Source organism: Suncus etruscus, chromosome X (assembly GCF_024139225.1).
Source record: "Suncus etruscus isolate mSunEtr1 chromosome X, mSunEtr1.pri.cur, whole genome shotgun sequence".
NCBI classification, from domain to species: domain Eukaryota; kingdom Metazoa; phylum Chordata; class Mammalia; order Eulipotyphla; family Soricidae; genus Suncus; species Suncus etruscus.
The window spans coordinates 63115179-63126974 of record NC_064868.1 but is presented as its reverse complement, the minus strand read 5'-3'; the positions used below and the strand labels follow the sequence as shown (position 1 = coordinate 63126974).

General features: G+C 39.6%; 1 protein-coding gene across 1 annotated transcript in view; it reads left to right on the top strand.

Annotated features, from left to right (window-relative positions):
• The window catches only part of HDAC8 (histone deacetylase 8), a 171792-nt gene that overhangs the window by 113025 nt on the left and 46971 nt on the right, over window positions 1-11796 (top strand). The window lies entirely within an intron of this gene.

Here is an 11796-nt window from a genome sequence, read left to right as displayed (position 1 = left end):
CTGGTGGCATTCTGCCAGTGGACTGTGCCCTGGGCAGCTCTAGGGACAGGGGAAGGAAGGAAGAACCTCTAGTGCAGCACGTGGGCTCAGTTCCTCCTTCCATGCAAGGCCTCAAACTTATAATGACTTATACTTTTAGAAGCATTTCTGACACCTATGCCTTCCTTGTGTCTTTTGAGATCCAAGAGGATCCGTGCAGTTTTCTCTGTTTTGTGTGTTTGCACATTATCTCCAATAATAAGGAAATAAGTCAGTCTATGACAAAAAGACATAACTCATACAATGCTTTGGGGAGTATCTTGAAATTCATTTGGAACAATAAACACCCTCGAACACAGACTCTTAGATCAGTGGAATACGCTTGAGTACCCAGAGAATGTTCCGCAGACATACAATCACCTAATTTTTGATGAAGAAGCAAGAAATCCTAAATGGAGCAAGGCAAGTCTCTTCAACAAGTGATGTTGACACAGCTGGTTAGCCACTTGCAAAAAAGTGAACTTAGGCCCCCAGCTAACACCATGTATGAAGATAAAATCCAAATAAATTAAAGACCTTGATATCAGATCTGAAACCATAAGGTATATAAAAAAACATATAGGTGGGCCCAAAGAAATAGCACAGTGGCGTTTGCCTTGCAAGCAGCTGATCCAGGACCAAAGGTGATTGGTTTGAATCCCGGTGTCCCATATGGGTCCCCCGTGCCTGCCAGGAGCTATTTCTGAGTAGACAGCCAGGAATAACCTCTGAGCAACGCCGGCTGTGGCCCAAAAACCAAAAAAAAAAAAAAACATGTAGGTAAAATACTCCATGACATTGAGATGTGGAGAGAAAGGAACTCTTATCCACTGCTGGTGGGAATGCCGTCTAGTTCAACCTTTATGGAAAGCAATATGGAGATTCCTCCAAAAACTGGAAATCGAGCTCCCATATGATCCAGCTATACCACTCCTAGGAATATACCCTAGGAACACAAAAATACAGTACAAAAACCCCTTCCTTACACCTATATTCATTGCAGCACTATTTACCATAGCAAGACTCTGGAAACAACCAAGATGCCCTTCAACAGACGAATGGCTAAAGAAACTGTGGTACATATACACAATGGAATATTATGCAGCTGTCAGGAGAGATGAAGTCATGAAATTTTCCTATACATGGATGTACACGAAATCTATTATGCTGATGAAATAAGTCAGAGAGAGAGAGAAAAACGCAGAATGTCTCACTCATCTATGGGTTTTAAGAAAAATGAAAGACATTCTGGCAATAATAATTTTCAGACACAAAAGAGAAAAGAGCTGGAAGTTCCAGCTCACCACAGGAAGCTCACCACAAAGAGTGATGAGTTTAGTTGGATAAATAACTACATTTTGAACTGTCCTAATAATGAGAATGTATGAGGGAAATGGAGAGCCTGTTTACAGTACAGGTGGGGGTCGGGTGGGAAGGAGGGAGACTTGGGACATTGGTGATGGGAATGTTGCACTGGTGATGGGTGGTGTTCTTTACATGACTGAAACCCAAACACAATCATGTATGTAATCAAGGTGTTTAAATTAAAAAAAAAGAAAAAAAGAAAGAAAGAAACAGCACTCTCCAAACAAGTGGAAGCGGAGATAAACAGATGGGAATATATTAACCTGAGAAGCTTCTGCACTTCAAAGGAAATAGCGCCCAGGATACAAGAGCCCCCCACTGAGTGGGAGAAATTATTCACCCAATACCCATCAGATAATGGGCTAATCTCCAAAATATACAAGGCACTGACAGAACTTTACAAGAAAAAACATCTAATCTCATCAAAATATGGGGAAAAGAAATGAACAGATATTTGTCAAAGAAGAAACATAAATGGCCAAAAGGCACATGAAAAAATGCTCCACATCACTAATCATCAGGAAGATGCAAATCAAAACAACTATGAGATACCATCTCACACCACTGAGATTGGTGCACATCACAAAGAATGAGAACAAGCAGTGCTGGTGGGGATGTGGAGAGAAAGGAACTCTTTTTCATTCCTGGTGGAAATGCCGTCTAGTCGAACCTTTATGGAAAGCAATATGGAGATTCCTCCAAAACCTAAAAACTGAGCTCCCATATGATCTAACTATACCACTCCTAGGGATATACCCTAGGAACACAAAAATACAATACAAAAAATTCCCTTCCTCACACCTATATTCATTGCCGCGCTATTTACAATAGCTAGACTCTGGAAACAAACAAGATGTCCTTCAACAGATGAATGGCTAAAGAAACTGTGATACATATATACAATGGAATGCAGCCTTCAGGAAAGATAAAGTCATGCGATTTTTCTATACATGGATGTACATGGAATCTATTATGCTGAGTGAAATAAGTCAGAGGGAGAGAGATAGTCGCAGAATAGTCTCGCTCTTCTATGGGTTTTAAGAGAAATAAAAGACAATTTTGCAATAATCCTCAGAGACAAAGAGAGGACTGGACAGTTCAGCTCACAACAAGAAGCTCACCACAAAGAGTGGTGAGTGCAGTTAGAGAAATAACTACACTGAGAACTATCATAACCATGTGAATGAATGAGGGAAGTGGAAAGCCTGTCTAGAGTACAGGTGAGTGTGCGGTGCAGAGGAGGGAGATTTGAGACATTGGTGGTGGGACTGTTGCACTGGTGAAGGGGGGGTGTTCTTTTCATGACTGAAATCCAACTACAATCAAATTTGTAATCAAGATGTTTAAATAAAGATATTAATAAGAAAAGAGTAGCATTCCAGACATATGAAACATAAGGAAATGCATCACCACAAAAAAAAAAAACATGACCGTATTGTAAATCAAGTCAGGCATATTACATAAAATTTAACATTTTCATATATTATGAAACAATCACTACAATAAGTTTCAGCATTAGCACTATACATATATGGTAACATTATATGTACACTGTACATAGTTACAAAAAACTTTCTGATAACTTAAAAACAGTTTTGGAGGGTCAGAGAAGTAGCACAGTGGTAGGGCGTTTGCCTTGCACACGGCTAATCTAGTACAGGCCTTGGTTCAATATCCCCACATCCCAAATGATCCCCCAAGCCAGGAGCAATTTCTGAGCACATAGCCAGGAGTAACCCCTGAGCATCACACGGTGTGGCCCAAAAGGCAAATATATATACACACGCACATTTGGAGACTCACCTATAGTAAAGAAGGTAGAACATATGACTTGCACACAGCTAACTGGGTTTAGATTCCAGCATCCAATATGATTTACCTGAGCTCCAGTAGGAGTGTTTTGAGCAACAATGGATGTAACAAATTTTGTTTGTTTTTGTTTTGAGATCATATCCAGTATGTCAAACTGAGTATAGTCCCATGCAAGACAAGTACATTAGCCCTGTACTATCTTTCCTGACCTTGATAAAAAAAAATATTCTAACAATTTATTTAAACACCAGGGTTACAAGGTTGTTAATAATTCCATTATTTATTTTAACAGATACAAAGTTGTTCATGAATGAGTTTCAATTTCACAGTGTACAACACCCTTCAACCAGTGTACATTTCCAACCAGCAATATCCCCAGTTTTACTCCCAGTCCTCCACTCTGTCTGCCTCTGGGACAGACAGTTTGCTTCCCTCTCCATATCTCTATTTCTTTCTTTGTTTTTTTTCTTCCATTTCAGAAACTGTGGTTTAAAATACTGTTATTGAAGGAGTATCAATCCTATCACTTTATAACCTTTCAGCACCAATTCTTGTCCAGAGTGATCATTCCTAACTATAATTGTCATAGTGGTCCTTTCTCTGCCCTAACTTCCACTATTTGTGGCAATTTTCCTACCATGGACTGATTCTCTGGCCCTTGCGTCTATTATCTCTGGATATTATTAACATACTATCGGGGTTTTTTTTGGGGGGGGGGGTTTTGTTGTTGTTTTTGGGTCACACCCAGCGGTGCTCAGGGGTTACTCATGGCTATCTGCTCAGAAATAGCTCCTAGCGTGCACGGGGGAACATATGGGACACCGGGATTCGAACCAACCACCTTTGGTCCTGGATTGGCTGCTTGCAAGTCAAATGCCGCTGTGCTATCTCTCTGGGCCCCCATACTATCGTTTTTTTATATCCTGCAAGTGAGTAATCATTCTATCTCTATCCCTCTCCCTCTGACTCAGAATAATACTCTCCATATCCATCTGTGTAGAAGCAAATTTCATGACTTCATTTTTCTTAACAGCTGCATAATATATCATTGTGCCAGTTTCTTTAGCCACTTATCTATTCTCTGGAACTTGTGTTGTTTCCAGATTTTGGTTACTGTGAATAGTGCTGCAATGAACATAGGAATGCATAGGGCTTTTTACATAGTGTTTTTGGACCCAAAGATATATTCCTAGGAGTGGTATTGCTGAGACATATGGAATAGAAACAGGACCATTCCACATTCCCACTAGTAGTGAATGAAAATCCCATTCTCTCTATATCCATGCCAGCACTGATTGTTCTTGTTCTTTGTGATGTGTGCCAGTCTCTGTGGTGTTCGGTGATATATCATTGTTTCGACTTCCATCTCCCTCAAAATTCATGATGTAGAGAAATTTTTCATTTGCCTTTTAGCCATCTATATTTTTAAATACTTTTTCTTTATTTAAACATTTTAATTACAAATAGGATTGTGATTAGGTTTCAGTCATGTAATGAACACCCCCCTTCACCAGTGCAATATTTCCACCACCAATGTCCCAAATCTCCCTCCATCCAACCCCACCCTTACCTGTACTCTAGACAGGCTTTCCAGTTCCCTCATTCATTTACTTGATTATGGTAGTTCTCAGTGTAGTTATTTCTCTAACTGCACTCACCACTCTTTGTGATGAGCTTCATGAAGTGAGCTGGAAGTTCCAGCCCTCCTCTCATTGTCTCTGAAGATTTTTCAAAAATGACTTTTATTTTCCTTAAAACCCATAGATGAGTGAGAATATACTGCGTCTCTTTCTCCCTCTGACTTATTTCACTCAGCATGATAGATTCCATGTACATCCATGTATAGGAAAATTTCATGACTTCATCTCTCCTGACCGCTGCATAATATTCCATTGTATATGTACCACAGTTTCTTTAGCCATTCATCTGTTGAAGTGTATCTTGTTTGTTTCCAGAGTTTGACTATTGTAAATAGCGCAGCAATGAATATAGGTGTGAGGAAGGGATTTTTCTTTGTATTTTTGTGTTCCTAGAGTACATCCCTAGGAGTAGTATAGCTGGATTATATGGGAGCTCAATTTCCAGGTTTTGGAGGAATCTCCATACTGCTTTCCATAAGGGTTGGACTAGATGGCATTCCCACCAGCAGTGAATAAGAGTTCCTTTCTCTCCACATCCCCACCAGCACTGCTTATTCTCATTCTTTGTGATGGGCACCAATCTGTGTGGCGTGAGGTGTTACCTCATAGTTGTTTTGATTTGCATCTCCCTGATGATTAGTGATGTGGAGCATTTTTTATGTGCCTTTTGGCCATTTGTATTTCTTCTTTGACAAAGTATCTGTTCATTTCTTCTCCCCATTTTTTGATGAGATTAGATGTTTTTTCTTGTAGAGTTATGTCAGTGCCTTGTACATTTTGGATATTTGTCCCTTATAAGATGGGTACTGGGTGAATAGTTTCTCCCACTCAGTGGCTCTTGTATTTTGGGCACTATTTCCTTTGAGGTGCAGAAGCTTCTCAGCTTAATATGTTTCCATCTATTTATCTCTGCTTCCACTTGATTGGAGAGTGTTGTTTCCTCCTTAAAGATGCCTTTAGTCTCAATGTCATAGACTGTTTTACCTATATGTTGTTCTATCTACATTATGGTTGCAGGTTTGATATCAAGGTCTTTAATCCGATTGTATTTTACCTACATACATGATGGTGTTAGCTGGGGGCCTGAGTTCAATTTTTTGCAAGTGGCTAACCAGTTCTGCCAACACCACTTGTTAAAGAGGCTTTCTTTGCTCCATTTAGGATTTCTTGCTCCTTTATGAAAAATTAGGGGGTTCTATATCTGGGAAACATTCTCTGAATACTCAAACCTATTCCACTGATCTGAGGTTCTGTCCTTATTCCAATACCATGCTATTTTGATAACTATTGCTTTGTAATACTGTTTAAAATTGGGGAAGGTAATGCCTCTCATATTCCTTTTCTCAAGGATTGCTTAAGCTATTCGAGGGTGTTTATTGTTCCAAATGAATTTCAGAAGTCTAAGATCCACTTCTTTGAGGGCTGGGCGGTGGCGCTAAAGGTAAGGTGCCTGCCTTGCCTGCGCTAGCCTTGGACGGACCTCGGTTCGATCCCCTGGTGTCCCATATGGTCCCCCAAGCCAGGAGCAACTTCTGAGCACATAGCCAGAAGTAACCCCTGAGCGTTACCGGGTGTAGCCCAAAAACCAAAAAAAAAAAAAAAAAAAGATCCACTTCTTTAAGGAATGTCATGGGGATCTCTATAGGGAACTTATTAAATCTGTACAATGCTTTGGGGAGTATTGCCATTTTAATTATGTTAATCATGCCAATCCATGAGTAGGGTACGTGTTTGCATTTCTGCGTGTCCTCTCTTATTTCTTAGATCAGGGTTTTATAGTTTTCTTTGTATAGCTCCTACACGTCTTCAGTCAAGTTGACTCCAGGATAATTGAATTGTCTGACACTAATGTGAATAGGGTTGTTTTCCAAACATACATTTCTTTCCTATCATTATTGGTGTATAAAAAGGCCATTGATTTTTTGTGTTAATTTTGTAGCCTGCCACATTGCTATATGAATCTATTGCTTCTAGAAGCTTTTTGGTAGAGTCCTAAGAATTTTCTAAGTAGAGTATTATGTCATCTGCAAATAGTGAGAGCTTGACTTCTTCCTTTCCTATCTGGATTCCCTTGATATTTTTTCTTGCCTGATCGCTATAGCAAGTACTTCCAGTACTATGTTGAAGAGGAGTTGTGAGAGCAGACACCCTTGTCTTTTTTTTTTCAGGAGACATCAACTTTATTAAGGCCATAGCCACCATGTGTGGCTCCTAAGCTTTTAACCTTTTAAACAAGTTCTCATCAGCTGCCCTAACATCTCCGTTTCTGCCAGCCACCTCTCCTGCTGAATCCTCCCTCTAACCTCCCCCAGAATTCCTCTCCAGTTGAGCAAAACAGGAAGCCAAAGACCCCTCCCAGGTGTGGACAGGTCTGCCTCACAAGGAGAACAAAACAGAAAGTTGGGGGAGGGGAATAGCAATTATAAAATTAGTATAAAATTATAAGGAAATAAATTCAAAAGTTGGTAACAGCATCTCAGATATATCTCTGGTTAGAGGACAGTAATAATGAAAGTAAACCTCTGGATGGAAGACAATACTACTCAACTTTAAAAATCCAATTAGTTACAGCTTTTTAGAAATATGAAATGTGTCAATTTAGTTATATTTATTGAATAAAATTACTGAATAAAATGATGAGTACAGGGGCCGGGAAGGTGGCGCTAGAGATAAGGTGTCTGCCTTGTAAGCGCTACCAAGGAACGGACCGCGGATCGATCCCCCGGTGTCCCATATGGTCCCCCCAAGCCAGGGGCGATTTCTGAGCACATAGCCAGGAGTAACCCCTGAGCGTCAAACGGGTGTGGCCCAAAAACAAAAAAAAAATGATGAGTACAGTTTGAAAATGAAAAATATAGAGATTTAAATATTTTTAAAATTAGTCCACCACTTTTTTAATCAGCACAAATAATTGACTTTGACTATTGCATGTAAGTAACTCACTACTTAGAACTTCACCAAATAGGGGCTGGGCGGTGGCGCTAAAGGTAAGGTGCTTGCCTTGCCTGCGCTAGCCTCGGACGGACCGCGGTTCGATCCCCCGGCGTCCCATATGGTCCCCCAAGCCAGGAGCGACTTCTGAGCGCATAGCCAGGAGTAACCCCTGAGCGTCACCGGGTGTGGCCCAAAAACCAAAAAAAAAAAAAAAAAAAGAACTTCACCAAATAAAAACATGCATATGAATGGAGACATCTGAAGCCCAAGATTAACAGATAATACAACTAGCCTTAGTCAGTAAAATCTCCAGGTTGCTATCTAAAAATTATGGAGAAACAGTTTCTCTTGGAGTAAAATTTCTCTTTAGCACTGTTATTTTTTTTCTTTCTTTTTTTTATTTAAACACCTTGATTACATACATGATTGTGTTTGGGTTTCATTCATGTAAAGAACACCACCCATCACCAGTGCAACATTCCCATTACCAATGTCTCAAGTCTCCCTCCTCCCCACCCGACCCCCGCCTGTACTCTAAACAGGCTCTCCATTTCCCTCATACATTCTCATTATTAGGACAGTTCAAAATGTAGTTATTTCTCTAACTAAACTCATCATTCTTTGTTGTGAGCTTCTTGAGGTGAGCTGGAACTTCCAGCTCTTTTCTCTTTTGTGTCTGAAAATTATTATTGCAAGAATGTCTTTCATTTTTCTTAAAACCCATAGATGAGTGAGACCATTCTGCGTTTTTTCTCTCTCTCTCTCTCTCTCTCTCTCTCTCTCTGACTTATTTCACTCAGCATAATAGATTCATATATAGGAATATATATATGAATATATATATACATCCATATATAGGAAAATTTCATGACTTCATCTCTCCTGACAGCTGCATAATATTCCATTGTGTATATGTACCACAGTTTCTTTAGCCATTCGTCTGTTGAAGGGCATCTTGGTTGTTTCCAGAGTCTTGCTATGGTAAATAGTGCTGCAATGAATATAGGTGTAAGGAAGGGGTTTTTGTACTGTATTTTTGTGTTCCTAGGGTATATTCCTAGGAGTGGTATAGCTGGATCATATGGGAGCTCGATTTCCAGTTTTTGGAGGAATCTCCATATTGCTTTCCATAAAGGTTGAACTAGACAGCATTCCCACAAGCAGTGGATAAGAGTTCCTTTCTCTCCACATCCCTGCCAACACTGTTTATTCTCATTCTTTGTGATGTGTGCCATTCTCTGTGGAGTGAGGTGGTATCTCATCGTTGTTTTGATTTGCATCTCCTTGATGATTAGTGATGTGGAGCATTTTTTCATGTGTCTTTTTGGCCATTTGTATTTCTTCTTTTTTTTTTTTTTTTTTTTTTGGTTTTTGGGCCACACCCAGTAACGCTCAGGGGTTACTCCTGGCTATGTGCTCAGAAGTTGCTCCTGGCTTGGGGGACCATATCGGACACCGGGGGATCGAACTGCGGTCCGTCCAAGGCTAGCGCAGGCAAGGCAGGCACCTTACCTTTAGCGCCACCACCCGGCCCCTGTATTTCTTCTTTGTCAAAGTGTCTATTCATTTCTTCTCCCCATTTTTTGATGGGATTAGATGTTTTTTTCTTGTAAAGTTCTGTCAGTACCTTGTATATTTTGGAGATTAGCCCCTTATCTGATGGGTATTGGGTGAATAGTTTCTCCCACTCAGTTGGTGGCTCTTGTTTCCTGGGCATTATTTCCTTTGAGGTGCAGAAGCTTCTCAGCTTAATATATTCCCATCTGTTAATCTCTGCTTTCACTTGCTTGGAGAGTGCAGTTTCCTCCTTGAAGATGCCTGTAATGTCCTGGACTGTTTTGCCTATGTGTTGTTCTATATATCTTATGGTTTTGGGTCTGATATCGAGGTCTTTAATCCACTTGGATTTTACCTTCGTACATGATGTTAGCTGGGGGTGTAAGTTCAATTTTTTGCAAGTGGCTATCCAGTTGTGCCAACACCACTTGTTGAAGAGGCTTTCCCTGCTCCATTTAGTATTTCTTGCTCCTTTATCAAAAATTAGGTGATTGTATGTCTGGGGAACATTTTCTGAGTATTCAAGCCTATTCCACTGATCTGAGGGCCTGTCCTTATTCCAATACCATGCTGTTTTGATAACTATTGCTTTGTAGTAAAGTTTAAAGTTGGGGAAAGTAATTCCTCCCATATTCTTTTTCCCAATGATTGCTTTAGCTATTCTAGGGTGTTTATTGTTCCAAATGAATTTGAAAAGTGCCTGATCCACTTATTTGAAGAATGTCATGGGTATCTTTAGAGGGATAGCATTAAATCTATATAATGCCTTGGGGAGTATTGCCATTTTGATTATGTTAATCCTGCCAATCCATGAGCAGGGTATGCGTTTCCATTTCCGCGTGTCCTCTTTTCTTTCTTGGAGCAGAGTTTTATAGTTTTCTTTGTATAGGTCCTTCACATTTTTAGTCAAGTTGATTCCAAGATATTTGAGTTTGTGTGGCACTATTGTGAATGGGGTTGTTTTCTTAATGTCCATTTCTTCCTTATTACTATTGGTGTATAGAAAGGCCATTGATTTTTGTGTGTTAATTTTGTAGCCTGCCACCTTGCTATATGAGTCTATTGTTTCTAGAAGCTTTTTGGTAGAGTCTTTAGGGTTTTCTAAGTAGAGTATCATGTCATCTGCAAACAGTGAGAGCTTGACTTCTTCCTTTCCTATCTGGATTCCCTTGATGTCTTTTTCTTGCCTAATCACTATAATCCAGTGCTATGTTGAATAGGAGTGGTGAGAGAGGACAGCCTTGTCTTGTGCCAGAATTTAGAGGAAAGGCTTTTAGTTTTTCTCCATTGAGGATAATATTTGCCACTGGCTTGTGGTAGATGGCCTTAACTATATTGAGAAAGGTTCCTTCCATTCCCATCTTGCTGAGAGTTTTGATCAAGAATGGGTGTTGGACCTTATCAAATGCTTTGTCTGCATCTATTGATATGATCATGTGGTTTTTATTTTTCTTGTTATTGATGTTGTGTATTATGTTGATAGATTTATGGATGTTAAACCATCCTTGCATTCCTGGGATGAAACCTACTTGATCGTAGTGGATGATCTTCTTAATGAGACATTGAATCCTATTTGCCAGGATTTTGTTGAGGATCTTTGCATCTGCATTCATCAGCAATATTGGTCTGTAATTTTCTTTTTTTGTAGCATCTCTGTCTGGTTTAGGTATCAAGGTGATGTTGGCTTCAAAAAAGCTATTTGGAAGTGTTTCCGTTTGTTCAATTTCATGAAAGACTCTTGCCAGGATTGGTAGTAGTTCCTCCTGGAAAGTTTGAAAGAATTCATTAGTGAATCCATCTGGGCCTGGGCTTTTGTTTTTGGGCAGACATTTGATTACCGTTTTAATTTCATCATGGTGATGGGGGTGTTTAGATATGTTACATCTTCTTCCTTCAACTGTGGAAGATTATAAGAGTCCAAGAATTTATCCATTTCTTCCAGGTTCTCGTTTTTAGTGGCGTAGAGTTTCTCAAAGTAGTTTCTGAGTACCCTTTGAATCTCTGTCATATCAGTAGTGATCTCTCCTTTTTCATTCCTAATACGAGTTATCAAGTTTCTCTCTCTCTTTCTTTGTTCAGTTTGCCAGTGGTCTATCAATCTTGTTCATTTTTTCAAAGAACCAACTGCTTTCATTGATCTTTCGGATTGTTTTTTGGTTTCCACATCGTTGATTTCTGCTCTGAGCTTTGTTATTTCCTTCTGTCTTCCTATTTTTGGGTCCTTTTGTTGAGCACTTTCTAGTTCTCTTTGTGAGTTTTGCCAGTGTTCAATCAATCGTGTTTATTTTTTCAAAGAACCAACTTCTGCTTTCGGATTTTTTGGGGGGGTTTCCACTTCATTGATTTCTGCTCTAAGTTTTGTTACTTCCTTCTGTCTCCATATTTTTGGTTCCTTTTGTTGATCATTTTCTAATTTTATAAGCTACATCATTAGACTATTGAGGTATGCCCCTTCTTCCTTCTTGATGTG